This window comes from Callithrix jacchus, chromosome 13, assembly GCF_049354715.1.
Source record: "Callithrix jacchus isolate 240 chromosome 13, calJac240_pri, whole genome shotgun sequence".
NCBI lineage: Eukaryota > Metazoa > Chordata > Mammalia > Primates > Cebidae > Callithrix > Callithrix jacchus.
In genome coordinates, this window is record NC_133514.1 from 113,173,804 (window position 1) to 113,192,985 (window position 19,182).

Genomic DNA, 19,182 nt, shown 5'->3' on the forward strand with positions numbered 1-19,182 from the left:
ATGCCTACCTTGTTTTGGTCTACATTGATTTTAGTGCATCTGAAAGTTTCATCTTCAAGTGTGGCTTTCCTCTACTCCTGGAGTTAGTTATACAAGGCAAACAAAAGCTGGCTTAGACTAGAGTCATTCCTGATAGGGATTTTTAGTCATACCTCTATTGGATAGGCCCATTTTAAAGAGTACATAGGACTTTTACCTTGATTACTAAAATAGGACAACAACAATCTGCCTCTTGATCCAAGAAAACCTAGCAAAACGACGTTCCCTTCATTAATTGATTGCTGACTCTGGTGTTTCAGAGAAATCAGAGAGAGGTAGCAAAGGGTATACCTGTTCTACTAGTCTGTCTAGAATAAAAACGGAAAGCCAGTTTGGGAAGTTTACTTATGGTGATTTGTGCTGCAGTGCACCTAGGGCATAAGTGTTTAGCCCTTTGTTTGACTTGATAATTCCTTAAAGTTCTCCTTGCAAGTTTGCTCGACTTTGAGGGCTCAATGAAAGAAAAATGAGTTCCTGGGTTGAGCTCTTCCAGTGATTGAAATTCCCACAAAATGTTAAACAGTAATATGTTTCTTGCCTTCCTGGGGCTTGCATCTTCAGAGTAACCCCAGTAATTTCCTTCTTGTGGCTGACCTGGTGATTATTCATGAGAATTTTGCCTGCCTAAAGTTTCACTGATCTCCGCTCCAATACAATGACTTGGTTTAGTCATGTCTAGAGTCTATCCTACTTCAAACTGTGCTGTGGGTAGTCTATTATTTTATAGTTGAGGGACGTGGGCCCCTCAGATATAAATTGAATGACTCATGGAAATGTAACTCAAAAGCCAGTGATATGGTTTGGCTCTGTGTCTCCACCTAAATCTCATCTTGAATTGTAATTCTCATAATCCCCACATGTCGTGGGAGGGACCTCTTGAGAGGTGATTGGATCACAGGGGCGGTTTCTCCCATGCTGCTCTCATGATAGTGAGTGACTTCTGACAAGATCCGATGGTTTTGTAAAGGATGCTTCCCCCTTTGCTTGTAGGTTCTTTTGCCTGCTGCCATGTAGATGTGCCTTTGCTTCTCTTTCGCCTTCTACCATGATTGTTAGTTTCCTGAGGCCGCCCCAGCCACATAGAACTGTGAGTCAATTAAGCCTTTTCTTCATAAATTACCCAGCATTGGGTATATCTTTATAGCAATGTGGGAATAGACTAATATATCCAGTGATGATACTGATGCATATAATAGATTTTCCAGAGCGAGACTTGCAAGGATTAAGACGCTTTCCTAGAACATAGCTAGTTCTAGTCCCCAAAGGAAAGTACATCCAGAGAATTGGATTAAATAAAGCCAAAAATTTGACTTCACATATTCAAATCTTCAGACTTATGTTCGTCTCCCCCACTCCACCCTCAATTAGGGAACTTAGAAGTGGTTGGTTATTCAACTCTGTCAGACATCTGGAACCCCAACCTTTTGATAAGTGCCTATTTCTTTTAGTTTTGATAAGTTTCCCTGAAGGCTGGTTATAATCTGTCTCAATATTTAAATTATTTTAGACTCTTTGGATATCTGGACACATTTGGATGATATTTTAAATGCTATTCATTATAGTACAATTTAATAGGATATCTGAGTTTTAGAATTGGCAGGGGATTAAAAATGCTTCACTTTCAGTGTTTGACAAAATAGAACACTGCTTTCCTAAGGCAATGCTAGACCACAAATAATGGTTGTACATTTATATTCCTGGGGAAAGTTATTTTGGTTGTTTCTTGGCTGCCACATAAATCTATAAACTAAGGAGGAAGATGACCTTAGTTGGCCATCTAGCACTTTCTGCTCTGTCACTGTTAAAGCATACAAAAAAATGAGAATCTTTCATATTTGTAGAAGCCTTCTAGAGGTTGAAGCACTAAAAATCCTTATTAGTTTTCTTCTCTGGAATCCTATTGATAATCATATGAATAGGACTATAACATTATAATGGCCTTAAAAACAAGTGCTCTGAAATACTAAAGTATAGGAAATATATATTTATACCAGATGGATAAAAATGTTGTAATTTTTTTTAATATGTTTCACTAACTTTTGTATTTAATTTCTAGGATCTCATGTAAGAAATTTAAGGTATTTTCTACTAAACTTCTTTAAGAAATTAGAAAAATGGTAGGAAGAATGATCAATTAATAAAACTAGAACTTACAAAATTGTTCTGAGGAATATCAAAGCATTTCCCATCTGAGGAGCTATTCTCTTGATAATAATTGTCATGCAAACAGAAAATTGCATTACAAAAATTGACTTGTTTTTGTTATTGCCTTAAATAAAGTTATATACAATAATTTCAAAATTATAATATGATTGCTATACTACTTGTAGCTTTTTCTCTAATATTCTATCTTGTCAGATTAAAGTACAAGAAAGCAAAATGACTTAAAAAGACTCTACTGTAGGGTCTAAGAACTAATAGGAGTTTCAACAGGATAACTGGTTATTCTCCAAATGTATAAATACATATGACAAGATGCATTGTGCCGTCGAGTTATGCAATCTGTTTTAGTATTGATTTCTTACATTTTATTTTATGCTTTTGATAAAACCAATTTCAAGAGCATATTACTAAAGCATGTTGGTTTCTTCTGAATTGCAGGAAGCACAAAAGTTGAATATCTTGTGTGTTTGGGGACATATGTATGTGTATGTGGGAATATATGTATATAATTTGTATATTATGTGTATTATTAAATATATAACAGTTGTATATTAGTTTTTATAAGATTTACATGAATTTCCAAGAAATCTGAGATGTAGCTAAAAATGAAATTAGTGGATGGCCCTTTTTGGAATGATAAATTTAAAAGTGAAATGTAACGAAATTAAAGTCTTTTTAAAAGAGTTCAGTAAGTAGTAAAAAAGGAATTGAGAATTTACTATGACTAGTATAATAGTTTTTGCAGTGCTCAACAAACCATCATTGTTTCATTGGCTGAAAATACATGGATGAAAGCCAAAGAACTATGTAATGACACTGGGTTATTAGTTCTTACAAATCCTGTATGCTAACACCACTTCAGCAGAGTGGGCAGAAATGATGGTCTGTTCGGATTACACTGTCTTCTATTTATGTAGCACTTAGTTTCATTTTTTGTTTATTTTTTAACGGATGTAATAAATATGTTATGCTAAAGGAATAATAATAGTACTCTGAATTTTATAGCACTCAAGACAATATTGCAGAGAAATATTACACCCATTTTTATCTTCATCATAAAGCTCATTGAGAAGTAGGTCAGGAATTCGTGTTTCGTTTTAAAATAGGAATTTGTGTTTTATTTTAAAATGTAATTTAAGTATTTCAACAGCACATGTGCAAACCTGACAGTTCATGTCATGCGTTTGCTCCCACAATGATATCGATCATACACTCTTAACAATTTGCCCTCAATAATTTTATAGTATTTCTAAAATCTGTATTAATTGTAGACCTGTGTTCATATGTAGAATATATATTTGTACAAATAAATATTTGCCTATTTTTGGATATATGGGTTGTTTTATTTCATTACTTCCTTTAGCACAAGCTTGGATTGTGCTATACATTTTGTACTGTAGTTTGCATTTTAACCTAACTTTTTTTTTTTTTTTTTGCCAATCAGTTTGAGCTTATGAGGTTGCTCAGGTTAGCCTTGAACTGATGACCTCGCCTTCGCAAGCGCCATGACCTCCGGCGGGATAACCTAACTTTTAAAGGCCATCTTTGCAAAGTGGAACATACATATGTAAATTATTTACTTTGAGGTTTCATTCTTTTGCACAGATGTCTTCAATTTATTTATTTAAGTAATTGCTACCCTACTGATAGATGCTTAGATATCTCTATCTGTTTACATATCATTTTAAAGATATTCTAGATAAATTGTGGCTTACTTATGCCAGTAGTTCTGTTAGCTAGATTCTTAGATGTGAAATTTTTAAGTCAGAAAGGTTTGTGCATTCAAAATTTGATAGCTATTATAAAGCCACTTGGCCCAAAATAAGAGTATATTTTGTACTTCTAAAGACAGTATATATGCATTTACATTGCTCCATACTGCTGTTGATACTTGCTATAATGAATTTTTAAAACTCTATGCAAACTGCATTGTATTGATTCCTGTTTGGATTTTCTCTGACTATGGAGCAGCTTTTTGGAAATTTAATAATAATTTGTATTTTCATTTTTAATTTACCTATAAATATTCCTTGCTTATTATTTCATTGTTTATTTCCTTGGTAATTCATAGTAGCTCTTTTACTATTCTGAATTTTTTTTGTCTTATATATAAATATTTTCTTTTATGGTTTTGCTTGTTTCTTAACTTTGCTTATAGTGCCTTTGTTACACGTAAGTTTTTAAATGTATGCAATCAAAATATTTTTTTTCTTCTTTATAGTTTCATACTTTGTGCACTGATTAAAATAATTTTTATAACACAGATACTATAGAACAAGATATTGAACGTATTATCTATTTTCTTATGCCGTTTTTATGGGTTAGCTTTTCAAACTATTTGGAATAATTTTTTGTGTTTGCCATAAAGTGGTGATCGAACTTATCTTTTCCCTAATGAGTAGTGAATGGTTTCATATCATTTACTGAATTATTACACTGTTGAGGTAAAATGAAATGGTACTTTTATCATACACTAAGTTTATATTAAACTTTGGTCTTTTCCTAGATTTCTAGTATGTTTTGTTGATCTATTTGCGAAATGCTACTCTGACTTTAGAATTAAAAATTATTTACATCTTTATGTCCTGTTTTGAAAATTAAAAATCAGTTCCCACCCTACTTCCTCATCTATCGTGTTTGGATGGCTTTCCACATTTTATTTCCTAGATGTATTTTAGAATCAACTTGTCAATCACTCTAAAAATATGCTGTTTGGATTTTGTGTGGGACTGAATCAACACTATTATTTAATTTTGATGATTATTACATATTTTCTGCCTACTTCTAAGAATTTGAGCCTGGTCAGGGGGAAAATTTAGTTGTTCATTGTACTAATGTTATTAATCTGTTTTCTATTTATTCCTTTATTTATTTTATAGATTAGAATATTTAGAGCTTAAAATTTTTTGGCACTTGTTTTTATATGTAGAGTGAGGTACAGATTTTCAGTTTTTTCTCTTCACAGTGAGTACCTAATTGTTCCAGTTGTATTTATTGTATAATCAATCATTTCCCTGTCATTTTGAATTGCCTGATTTAACATATACTGTTCTTCCTATGCTTGCATGTATTTCTATAATTTCTTTTCTCATCTACTATCCTATTTGTTTAAATCTATGTATATCAAATTATCATGTTTTATTTACAATGTTAATTCCCATGTATTCTTTTGTTTAATTTTTCTACTTTCTCACATATTTATTTTTTCAGATGGTTATTATTAACAGTTTGTAAAATGTGTTTTGTCTTCTTGTTCCATTTGCATGAAGATTCTGGCTGAAATTGCATTACGTATGTATGCAAGTAGTGTTATAATCACTGACTTGTTGTGATATTAGTGCACTGACCAAGAGAGAAACAGAGAGGGAGAGGGGGAAGAGGAGGTACAGTAGTTTATATTTACTCAGGTTATTTTTTTCTTAAAGTAATGCTAAGTATGTGCTATATTATATGATTCACTACAAGTTAAACAAGTATTATCTTTGGTTTTCTCAGAGGACTGATATGGCTGAGTATAGGATTTCAAAAAGGCCTGGAAAGATGATACCACTGTTTTGTAGAGTTTCGTGTGAGAACTTTGATGAATCTTTCCTTTGCTACTGTCTGTTCCTACCATTGAATGCCTGATCCTCTCTTTGTCTCTGTTATTAGACCAGTTGATCAGGATTGGTCCAGGTGTTTATCTATTTCTTCTCCGCCTCTTCTTTACTTTCTTCTTTCTTTATACTTGGCAAATGTTTAAATCTGGAACATCATATCTTTCTTTCATTGGTTGAATCTTATTTCTTTGTTGTTTCTTTGATACATATGAGTTATGGAGTTGTTTTCTATATTAGTTTCGTATGAAACTATTATATGGATATTATATTAAATATCACAAAGCTTAAGAACTCTTATTTTTTAATCAAAATGTTTCATTTTTATGTATTCTCTGTTACACAAAAACCTTCGTTTATGTTTTAAATACTTAATTGAGTTTTCATCAGTGTGCATTTCATTTTTCCACTGACTCTATTGAATTTTTATTTCTGAAATTCTGTTGTTTTCCAAGTTCTTTTTTTAAAAAAATTCACAAATTGTTTCTCTATCATGGCAGATATCATTAAATATCAAACCATGATATTTAATGATATCTGCCATGATAGAGAAACAATTTGTGAATTTTTTTAAAAAACCATGATATTTAATGTAGTAACTTTTTATATATAATGAGTTGCTTGAGTAAGAGATCTCTTTCTTGCTTTTTAAAATAAGAGAATTTATTCTCTTTTTCTCTATGAAATGAATTTATAGAGAAATTCTATATGAAATTTTTCATTAAATCTACTTCAAAACTACTCACATGTTCCTGATTGTTCACAATAATAGTATCATTTTCTCCTAAACCCTTACTTTGATTGATTATGCATCGTTTTTCATTGTTCACCCTGTCCACATACACACAGATATGCCAGCATTGTCAGTAGAGCTAAGTAAATGTCAGTGACCTAACCAGCTCTACAGGTCCTGTTACTTTCTCTCAGATATTGATAACATAGGAGATTTTCTGTTTCTTGAAAGGCTGATAGGCTGACAGCCTTTAAAGTGTGCAGAGGGGCCTGTAGACTCTCTGGGCTCTTCAGTGAGTGTAAACTGTCGATCTATGGCAAGGGCATAGCTTTCTGTGCCAGTCTGTCTGGTGGAGATCTGAAAGTTCATCAGGGCTGTGCACAGGAGGCGATGCCTCCAAAGGCACTCCATCTCTAGCAGCCAGGCTATCAAGTTTCTCAGGCTTTACCTCAAGTTGCAAGTTTTTCTCTTAATGTTTTACTAATTGAATCATTTTGGTAGAAGATTGGAGGAGTCATGAGCATGTCGAAACTCTGCTACAAATGTTTTAGATAAACTCCCTGCATATATTTCTGCTGTTGTAGATGAATGTATGGGTTAGGGGGTGGGGGATACATGCAGCCCATGCTGAGGAGATTTTTGCTATCATTTATCTGAAAGAGTTTCACTAAACAAAGATTTCCATTTCTAATTGTGGGCGGAATAAACAGTTTGATATTACTCAATACCAAATCTTTGTTCTTAGCATACACTTTCCCACCAGCCCCATGTGGATCAATTGACTCAGATTCCTGGAGGGATGTTTTGTTATGTGGCTATGAGGAGGAAATACAACTCAAAAATTGTATATTTCTTCAAATATGAAGAAAAACAATTTTTCTTTTCTTTTTTAAAATAGGAAGGATGATAGATAGTAATGCCTGCACTTAAAATTTTCTAAGTAAAATTTCTGAGTAATATAATTTTCTAAGTAAAATTTCCTGATGTATGGGAAAGACCCAGAATTCTTAAGGCTTAAATAACCATGTACGAATTTTAGGTTAGTTAGATGGAAAAGCTCCAGACATGTGCATATTGATTAAGAAAAATTTAGATGAAGTGTAATATTTTAATTATTGTATAAAATAAAAACAATTACATCTGTTTCTCTTATTTGGATTACATAGAAGAGGGAAAAGTAGCAAATGTATAACAACAGAATCAGGATTCCAAAAGTTTACAATCAGGAATAATGCAATGGCTCTTAATGAATGAAAATTGATTAGTACAAAAGTAAAGTTCTGGCCAGATGCAGTGACTCACACATATAATCCCAGCACTTTGGGAGGCCGAGATGGGTGGATCACCTGAAGTCAGGAGTTTGAGACCAGCCTGTCCTACATGGTGAAACCCCATCTCTACTAAAAATACAAAAATTAGCTGGTGTGGTGACGCATCCCTATAATCCCAGCTACTCGGGAGCTGAGATAGGAGAGGTACTTGAACCTGGGAGGCAGAGGTTGCAGTGAGTTGAGATCACACCACTGCATTTCAGCCTGGGCAAAGAGCTAGACTCCATCTAAAAAAAAAAAAATAAAATAAAAATAAAGTTCTAAACAACCCCACAGGTACAAGACAAAGGAGAGATGAATGAGGTTGAAGTTCACATTATTGGCTATAGATGTTTTAGAATGATTTTGCAAGCACAGTTTTGGTTTAATGGAAAGGGAGATGCTGAAACTGGGTATGTATGATATGGCGGAAGCTTCATTTTTCTCAGTTCTGAAGACTGGCTCCATGGTCTTCGAATGTTAGCTTAATTGTTTAGAGCTTTTGTTTCCTCAGCAGCCAAATGGATCTCATACCACCTATTTGCAAACTTGTCATTATAAAATGAGATAAACTGCCTTTATAGCAAATCTTGAAAAGGTCATCTGTATCTAGTCTTTCCATCATTTTTCTTTTCCTACTCTATGAGGTTGTCGGTGCTGCCACCACCATTGCTGTGGTGAATCCCCCCATGACCTCTGCATTGCTACCTCCCATGCTAGATTCTCAGCTCTTTAGCTAGGGCAGCATTTTTCACAGATGATCATTCCTTACTCCCTGAACCATGGTCTTCATCTGGTGTCAAACACTGGTGTACCTCCTGACTTTTGGGCCACTCCTTCTGTCTCCTTTTCTTGTTTTCCCTCATTTCTCTCACTTCTAGCTGGTGGAGTTCCCAGGCCTCAATCTTTATACTTCTTTTCTGAGATGCTATTCTCAAGCTAATCTCATTAGTCTCATGGCTTTAAATACTGTCTATATGTGGATGATTCTGAATTGAAATTTCAAATCTGACATCTCCTCTGAGTGCCAGATTGCATGTTCTACCCCTTTTAAAAAGATATATATATATATTTTTTTTTTTTTTTTTTTTTTTTTTTTTTTTTTTGTGTAGATACAGGGCCCTTGTTATGTTGCCCAGGCTGATCTTGAATTCCTGACCTCAAGTGATCCTCCCATCTCAGCTTTCCAAAGCCTTGGGTGTGGAGGCCACTGTATTTGACCTACATTCTATTTTTGATATCTGAAACTGTTCAAAATGGAACTCTTGATATAGCCCCAGTAAGTCTGTTCCTTCCTTAATCTCCCTCAGCTCAGTAAATGGCAACTTTCCCAGTTGTTTGGGACAAACGTTTGGATTCATTCTTTTCTTTCCTTCAGGGACTACATTTTGTCCATCAGGAAATTCTATTGGCTGTACTAAGAAACTAACTACTGCTCGCTGTCTCCTTTGCAAATGCTCTGGGTCTAGTCCTCCATCACTTTACCTGGATTATTGAAATACCCTCCTCACAGGTGTCCTGCTCTGACCTTGTCCTCTCTTCCGTCTGTCCTCAATACAGCAGCCAGATGATCCTTTTAAAAGATGTCAGTTTATGTTACTCATTTGCTCCAAATCTCCTTACATCTCATTCAGAATAACAGTTCTACCTTTCCTGTGACTTACAAAGGCTTACGTATTGGCTCACCCCCCAGCTCTTGCTGGTTGCCTCCAACTGTATCTTCTATTCCTTCTATCCCAATACTCCACTCTGGGAACCTGGCCTTTTTTGCTATTCTTCAAAGATGCCAGACCTGCTCCTACATTTTCCTTTGCTAGCCCTCATCCCTGGGATGCCTCCACCTCTGAAATCGTCTCTAAGCTTAGTTGTTTCCTAGCTGGGATGGTATGGAGGAGATTCAGATATCATAGGGATAGTTGAACTGTTGGTATTTAAAGTACCTTCTGGTGCTGAGGTTTTATTAATGAATTAATGGGAAGAAATTCATTATATACTATGTGCCATTTGTTAACTTTTCACTGGGTGCTGAACAGCTTATTTGTGGCAGGTCAAAATGGATACCTTTCATCTTATATACACACATAGTTCTAAAACTTTTTATTGGTAAACAGTTTTCAGTAACTTCACTTAGAACCTCATGCTCAGTACACAAAATCAATGCAAGCAGGTTAATAGAAGGCTGATGATAGGCTGGTAAGCACCCATGGTCTCTTACCATTATACAGAAGAGGTGTTCATTCTGACCGGGGTTTACCTATGGGAACCAGTTGCTAAATGCTTTGACCGGAGCCTGTGAAGTTCCTTGGATAAAGCAAGACAGAGAGGTTTCTGAAGTTTAACCACACTGATTTCCTTGTTCCATGCCTCCTCCCGAGTGGTAGTCAGTTCAGAATCTGAGTGCATGAAGCACAGTTGCAGAGCTGCTATTCTAGGCTGTATTTCTGGAGTAACGGTACTTTTATAACAACTTAGGATGGACTGATCTTTCTTTGTAAAATCAGGAATGAATTCTTGAATATCTTCATTCTTCTGACAAAAATTATCTAAAAAAGCAGGAATCAAATATTTCCTATATGGATTTGTAATATTCAATAAAGGGCATTTGGGAAATCAAACTGACACTCCCTCTGGGGTTTGCGAAATGGCTTACTTTTGGAGTAGCTGACTTTAAGGGACCTTAAGTGATCTAGCTACTTGGGGGAACTAGGAAATTGTTTACCTATTATTTTCAATATTAGCATTGACTATTTAAAGAGTAGTGTCAGATACTTCTCAAAATATGACATTCATGTGGCCAAAAACATATGAGAAAAAGCTCAACATCACTGATGATTGGTGGAATGCAAATGGAAACTACAATAAGATACTATCTCATGCCATTCAGAATGGCAATTATTAAAAAGTCAAGAAACAGCAGATGCTGGTGAGGTTGTGAAAAAATAGGAATGCTTTTATACTGTTAGTGGGAGTGTAAATTAGTTCAACCATTGTGGAAGACAATGTGGGAATTCCTCAAAGATCTAGAGGCAGAAATACCATCTGACCCAGCAATCCCATTACTGTGTGTATACCCAAAGGAATGTAAATAATTCTATCATAAAGATACATGCACATATATGTTCATTGCAGCACTATTCACAATACACAGACATGGAATCAACCCAAATGCCCATCAATGATAGACTGGATAAAGAAAATGTGGTACATATATACCACGGAATACTATGCAGCCATAAAAAAGAATGAGATCATGTCCTTTGTGGAGACATGGATGGAGCTGAAAGGCATTATCCTCAGCAACTAATGGAGGAATAGAAAACCAAACATCACATGTTCTTACTTAGAAGTGGAAGCTGATTGATGAGAACACGTAGACACATAGGGGAGAACAACACACACTCAGGCCTGTGGCGGGGATTGGCAGAGGCAGAGCATCCGGAAGAATAGCTAATGGATGCTGGACTTAATACCTAGGTGATGGCTTGATCTGTGCAGCAAATCACCATGGCACACATTTACCTAAGGAACAAACCTGCACATCCTTCACATGTACCCTGGAACTTAAAAGGCGAGGAGAAAAGAAAGAAAAGAAAATCCTTTGGAGATCAGCAATGGGTATATGGCAATTCATTATATTAAATACTCTTATGTCTACATATGTATGTTTGAAATTTTTCTTTTTTTGGTTTTTAAATTTTTTGAGACAGAGTCTCGCTCTGTTACCAGGCTGGAGTGCAGGGGTGCACTTGGCTCACTGCAGTCTTCACTTCCTGGGTTCAAGCCATTCTCCTGCTTCAGCCTCAGGAGTAGCTGGGAACAGGTGCGTGATGCCACACCCAGCTCATTTTTGTATTTTTAGTAGAGACAGGGTTTCACCATGTTGACCAGGATGGTCTCAATCTCCTGACCTCGTGATCCGCCTGCCTTGGCTTCCCAAAGTGCTGGGATTACAGGCGTAACACACCCCATGCCCGGCTGAAATTTATTATAATAAAAAATGTAAAAATAAATAAAGATTAGTGTCAGAATAGGAAAACATCTAGGCACAAGAATTTAGAACATGATACCACCTTTGTTGGGGGGAATAAGCTGGTATCCTACTGTGGTTTTGATTTGCATTTCTTTGTGATACTACCTTTGTGGGGGCAAAAAACCCTTTGTGTGGAGGGGATAACCAGTGACTGGTTATTTCAATACTTTGTAATTAATGCATTTTATAAAATTTAGCTAGAAGTAGAAAAGCTGATTCATCATAAGAATGATCATTGATCAGTGACCTTTCATTCATTTCTTCCAACTGAGCTCCAACAGTAACATTTTTTTTAAAAAGGGATTTTCCAATATTTGTGACAAAAAGGCAATGATGAAGCTAAAATCTTGAGAGAAGAATCACTTCTGAATGTAATGGAAAGTTCATGGCCCTTATCAAGCAATTGTTACCCCCATCAATATCCTGTCACTGTTAATTAGAAACTGTTTGTGCCACAGCTGATTTGTCACTCTGCAAAACTCCTGTGGAGAGATACAGGGCAGTCAATGCCATAGCTCAAAAGAGAACAAAAGTCTGTTTTCAAAGGAGCCAAACACACTAAGTGGTGACCCAGGTTCTGCTCCTTCCATTATTGCTGTTAAGCCGGAAGCTAATTAAAAATCTCTGCCGGCACAAATGTGTGTTTGGTGTTCTAAAATATGTCATCTCTAAAAGACCGACAGATCGAAACTGCCGAAATAAGCTTTTGACTCTATTCTGTCTTCATGTGTTCATTGATTCTGACCTTAAAAATTCCAAAGTTCTGTCCTTAATAGACCCAAATACTGCTTAAGAAATTTACCATTGGCCTGGAAATATTTCTGATCATATGGAGAAAGCTGGGAATGTGATTATTTCGAGTTTCATTAATGACTAAAGAAAAATGGAAATAATCATAATGACTCATTTGGGTATCTAATTATCTATTTTCAAATCCCATTTTTGTGGAGTCTAGCAGAAAACTTTAATAATTTGATCTTTTGAGGATGAATTGGACAGCCATAAATGAAATGATGATGACCAGATATTTTACAGTTTGATTTAATTATATATGATGGTGGCAGACCTGGGAGAAGTTAATGAAATATGTATTAAAATACAAAGTTACTTTAAAAAGTACAACACTGTGATATAAATATAAATCACAAATATGTGGCAAGTAAATTATAATAACGAATTTAATGAATTAATTGCCATTTCCATATTTTCCCTTACAATGGCTTGGCCAATTCTGAGGCAAACATTCAAGAATTATGTCAGCTCATACACAGTGTAAACTTGCATAGTTCACAACTTGTATAGATCACAAGTGAAAACTGATATAGTTTATTGCAGTAGCAGTAAAATAATTATAGTAGGTAATTGTATTTGAAGATCCCTGGTAACACATGGGGACACTCCTGCTCCATATAAAGTTACTTTAAGAAAGTACTCTATAGTGTAGCTCCTGTGTGGGGCTACACGAGCTATTTGACAACACAGGAGTGGGGAAGCGGTGTCTGAGGACATTTGGAGGATGGTAAGTGAGTCCTAATGATAGGCTGACAAGAAAATGACTTGCAGGTGAATTTTAAAGATGCATATGACTAATCTATAGGGCTCTGAGAAGAAAATCAGGCTCTACCTTTCTATCTTACTTGCAAGAAGTAAGAAATAAACGAGGGAGAAAACAAAACCATATTCATACTGAATAAACTGATATGAGGGTTGGAAATGCCTCTTCCTGAAAGGACTAAGCCCCAGTAAGTGCTGTGTCACAAAAGGAAGCTGGAAGAATTTGTCTGCGTGTACGTGGAGGACATGCCTCTCTGCAGTAGGGCTGTGGATGTGCTCATTACACTTTCACGCAAGGCTGGGGACCATGAGGCAACAGGCCATGGCGGACTTCTCACGTTGGAATAATTTCTATTGTATTTTCTCTATAATTATTCCAGGTGAAGAGGAACCCGATTAAACAATTAGCATTTAATTGTTTGGTAAAAGTGATTGCATATAAACACTACTGTTTTTATCTTGTGTAGCTAAAGCCAATATCTTATGTTCTGCTTCATAGTCGAGACCTCAAAATAGCAATGAGATGACTGAACACATGCACCATTGTTAGGTGAGATGTAAGTGTATGCCATCCTCATCACATATGCTTGTTACTGTTTGCAAATTTCCCAGAATGTCTCTTCATCTGTCCTTCCTCTGTAGGGTGCTGCCTTACTGTTAACTTTTTCAATATCATAATTGGATTTTTGGCAGGTTAACTTTATTAGATTGTATTTCTGATGTTGAACTTTAGCTTTCAAGTTTTCTCCAATAAATATAGAAGTTACTAGAAAATATGTGTAAATGTGTAAATTATTGGGTATTTTTATGCATATATCTTTTTATTGGTGACTGTACTTATTATTTTATTAAGAGAATAAAAGCAGTCAGAAGAGAGTTTCCACCACTTCACATTATCTCGTTTATCCACCTGCCAGCAGTGATACCGTACACATTGCCTTTCATCCTTTAACTGTGGCTGAACTCTTTCTGCTTCTATCTCTGCCACTGTATCCTGTCTCACTCTCTTTACCCAGGAACATCAGTCCAGCAACTACCTTTCTCTCTTACATCCCTTAACTGGCTTCTCACCTCCTTCAGAGTAAAGGTGCTATCTATACAGTGGCATTTTAGGCCCTACATCACAAGGCTCCCCCAATATTCTGTGACCTCATTCCTTAATACACAACCCCTTCTTTACTCTGCTCTAGGGACGTCACCTCCTGACCCCAGGCCTGCATGATTTCAGGATGTGTGCATTTGCAGTGCCCTCTGCCTGGGCTGACCACCTCCTGGATCCATGGCTTTTTCCCCAATCTTCTCCAGTCTGCAAAAATGTCACTTTCTTGCTATGGCCTACTTTATTTCCTCCTATTGAAAGCTGCAACTTCCTCCTATTCCTTAAAGCTCTTGGTTCTCCCCTTCCCCTTGCGTGTTTAATATTAACTATGTAGATGTTATCATCTATAGTGTTAGGCATTTTACTTATTTTGTTCCCTGTGTTCCAACCTCCAGCCCTCTATCCCCAAAACCCAGGTAGATATAATCCCTAGAATATGAGCCCCTGCAGGCAGGGGTCTGTCTGTTCTGTTCATGGCTGTATCACCAGTGCCTGTGACAGCACCCAGTATACAAAAGACACTCAGTTAACATCGAGTAAATGTATATAAATGGATTCAGTGAATTACACATGATAAAAAATGATCTGCTTTCCCCAGTTGTATGTTTTGCATATGATACCATTTTCTGTTTGTTTCACAGCTATGGATAACTCATTTCTTCTCCATTTGTTCTTCTTCTTTTAAATTTTAAGTTCAGGGGTATGTGTGCAGGATGTGCAGGTTTGTTATACGGGTAACTGTGTGTCATGGGGATTTGTCGTACAGATTCTTTAGTCACCCAGGTGTTAAGCCTAGTATCCATTAGTTATTTTTCTTGATCTCCACCTTCCTCCCACCCTTCACCCTCTGTTAGGCCCCAGTTTGTGTTGTTCCTCTCTATGGTCCATGTGTTCTCATCATTTAATCCCACTTAGAAGTGAGAACATTCGGTATTTGGTTTTCTATTCCTGTGTTAGTTTGCTAAGGATATCCCCATTTGTCCTTAAAAGGCAGAATTCTAAGCTCTTTAAGTAGAATGAAGGGAAAGCCCTTCATATTTATTGTATATTTGTTTTACATATTTATTATTTAGTATATATCTACAACTTACAAACATTGAATTTTCTTGAAAATTTAAAAAAATTTTTTGTTTATTGTGGTAAGAAGGCTTAATATGAGATCTTCTCTCTTACTGGTTTTGAGTGCACAATACTGGATTGTTAGCGACAGTCCCAATGTCGTATAAGTCTCTAGAACTTATTGAAATATTTCTTAAGCATTTTAGACTTTTATTAAATTCCAAATATAAATTCCTGAAAAAGCAACAATCATAAAAACACAACACAAAAGAGATGAACCAGGAGTTGAAGCTAGCTTAGTTAGTAATTCTGAGCAGTTAATGAGCTGAATTAATGCCACTTTGTACCCAGATTACTCCCTGCTAGGATCTTGGTGCTGAGGGAAGCACATCAACTTTCTCAAGCTGCCGTGGCAACTTTTTTCTATAATGCAGTAGGAATGCTTCCAGAGAATAGCAGAGAGTAGAAGTGTTTACCTAAGCTACTCAGGTAAACTCAACCCAACCAGCTTTCCACGTGGCACACTTCTTTCACCAGTGTGCTGGAGTTAACATAACCAACATGCTGCTGCTACCCAAACACTCAAAAAATGGCAGCATCAGTAAAACCAAATAGAGCAATGGGCTCTTTCCTTCTCACCTGTATGGTTAGGTTTAGAAAATATATCCTTGATTTTAATGCAGGAACAACTTCACGTGATAATAAGAGCAAACACTTCCGTGGTTGCTATCACATGTCAAGTATTGATCTAAGGCTTGAAAAATTTGATCTCCCCAACAACCCACTGTGTGTTTGCAGAGGGCTGCTACGATTCCCATTTTACAGAAGAAGCAAACAGGGACAGAGGGGTTAAGAGATTTGCTCTTGATCCTTTATCTATTAAGTGGTGGAGGTGAGATTTGAACTGGGGCAGTCTGACCCTGGTACCCATGCTCTCATCCTTTATAGCACATAGCCCATAAAGGGAAATTGCCTTCCTCTCTTTTCTATGGTAATGCCCTCTGACTTTGTGTTATTCACACTTTCTGGTGAAGAATCCATTTGAGCTTCTCGCTCTCAAATTGGGCCTCGTGGTCTTGATCATTCTTCCTCCCCCATGTCTACAGTTTTCTACACTTATCTTTTTATTTATTAATCTGGTTCTCAGACATTACAAAAGAAAACAGCAGCTAATATGTTAGGAGATAATACCTATTCTCTTAACCCCATGGAAGTAGGTGTTTAACAGGAGCTTTCCCAGATGATGCCTTAATTCCCAGGAGAGGCTTTGAGGATTAAATATTAAAGCATGAGAATAGGGCATCTGTGTGTATGTAATTTCAATGTACATATAAATTTAACATTTGAAATGATATTTAGGACACCCTGCCCTAAATTACAAGGATCAGCTTGCACAGTCCAATTACTTTTCTTAATCATCCATATTGTTTTTGTGTCATCTTTGTTGTGGATATATACACAGTTTCTGTGGGGGTATCTTTTCAGGTTACTCAATAATGTGATGATTCTGATGACTGTGAATTTTGAAATCTTGGAGAAAACTTGTCAATGTTACTATTACGTGGTAGTGTATAAAAAGATTCAATGTGCTTGAAAAAATGTTTGCTTTTCTTTTTTACTGAATTAAGAAATTTAGGAACTAAATTTAACTTATTAGTTTGGTACCCTGAAACATACTGTCATATTAAAAGAAAAATAAGCTGAGTGCAGTGGCTCACCCCTGTAATCCAAGCACTTTGGGAGACCAAGGTGAGAGGATCATGAGGTCAAAAGATCTAGACCATCCTGGCCAACATGGTGAAACCCCATCTCTACTAAAAATACAAAAATTAGCTGTGCGTGGTGGCGCATGCCTGTAATCCCAGCTAGTTAGAAGCCTGAGGCAGGAGAATTGCTTGAACCTGCGAGGCAGATGTTGTAGTGAGCCAGGGTAACGCCACTGCACTCCAGCCTGGTGACAGAGCAAGACGCTGTCTCAAAAAAAAAAAAAAAAAAAAAGAAAAGAAAAGAAAAGAAAAGAAAAATATTAGGCATTTCTTCAGGTCTAATGCATTGGTATGGAGAAGAAAAACTACAGAACTTTCTGGAATGAGCTCATAGTTCCATTGCAATAGGTAGAGCTCCTGGGGGCAGCAAGAAACTACTAAGTTCTCAAGTTTGAAAAAAATACAAAACTCTCTCTACTAGGCCGCCAGGCAGGCACTCAGTTACCTTGTGTTGTCTCTTTGTGGTGTTTCTTCTGTAGTTTTGCAATTTCCCAATGAGGTGATTAATACAGAAAATTCAAAAAGAGGCAGAGATCTTCATGCTAAATTGTATTAATTTTCAGTGGGTTTTTAGGTAAAACTGCTGTCGACTTTAAGTGTGCTGTAAGGTGAATGTCAAAATAAATTAGAATTTTCATCCTATCAAGCACATGGATATAGTCACCCTCTTGTGACACTGAAGGAACATTTACAAACTGTAAGTTGCCCTCCGTTGTTCTACCTGACCTTTGGAAGGCTCTGCTGTAATACTATGTTAAATTACAAAAACTGTGATTCTAAGTAAAAACTATAGATTTTTGCATGGATTCATCTGCACGGTAATTGATTGTCTAACATGGAAACCATGCTTTGTGAATTATTTGGCACAGTGCTAATACTGGCTAATTTAGAATGTAATTATAATCAGCACAGATCCTTTCAACTGCACTTATGAACTTAGCCACAGTAGGGAAGAATATAGGACTCCCCACAGGGCAGAAGCCACGTGGTTCCTTGGAAGATATATAGTCCAAGTTTTTAATTATATTCGGCTGGAGTTCTTTTTATTTTTATCTTACTAAAGAGAAATGGATTTTAATATGACAAAAATGATGCTTAAGTTGTAAAGGAAGCACATTAAACAGAGTTTATAGTACTTCCCACTGCGATGAGTTTTAACATTTAAAATGAGAAAAAGGCAATTCTTTACATTCAGAATTTGATCGATCCAGATGATAACCAGAATAACAATTAAATAACATCTTGGTAGGATAAGCTTATCATCTTTCAGATATATACTACACTCACCTATTCATACAGACTTTGAAGTCTCCAGAGGAATTTATTTTCTGAACTCCTAGAAAAACAAGATGCAAACTTCCTGCCCCAAGTCCTAGAAAGAGACTCATTACTTGCCCACGTCTTCCCCAAAGAGCCACTATTGATGTTTCCTTTTCCAATAGCAGTGGCTGGAAAATAAAATGACCTGCTCTTATAGTGATAGTTTATACCTAGATAATTATAATATTCATATTCTGAAACATATGTATTTTATGTTTATGGCACATGAAGTATATTAATAACGGGAATTGGCTTGCTAACAAATTTAAAAAAATAAACCATTTTCAAATAGCTGTTTGCTGAAGTATAACTGGGTTTTCATAAAAATGTGAAACTTTGTCTTTTAGTATAAAAACAGTGTTTACCAGCGTGAATGTGGTCACTGCAAAAGGTATAGACTAGAAAGGGTAATGTTTTATTGAAGCTTTACTATTGCCCTTGAAGCTTGAGGTGCTGACAACACTTACACAGGGGCTGCTGCTGATAGCAAGCCTGTGAATCTGGAGGGTGTGG

At 36.1% G+C, this 19,182-nt stretch overlaps 1 long non-coding RNA gene across 12 annotated transcripts in view; it reads left to right on the forward strand.

Moving 5' to 3' along the window:
• LOC108587907 (uncharacterized) overlaps positions 1-19,182 on the forward strand; it is a 651,298-nt gene that overhangs the window by 67,813 nt on the left and 564,303 nt on the right. For 10 of the 12 annotated variants that reach the window (XR_013525356.1, XR_013525361.1, XR_013525359.1 and 7 more), the window contains one exon: positions 1,030-1,126. The exons of the other annotated variants lie outside the window; for them this stretch is intronic. This is a non-coding gene — a long non-coding RNA (uncharacterized LOC108587907). The remainder of the gene's footprint in view (positions 1-1,029; positions 1,127-19,182) is intronic. 12 annotated transcript variants of the gene reach the window in all.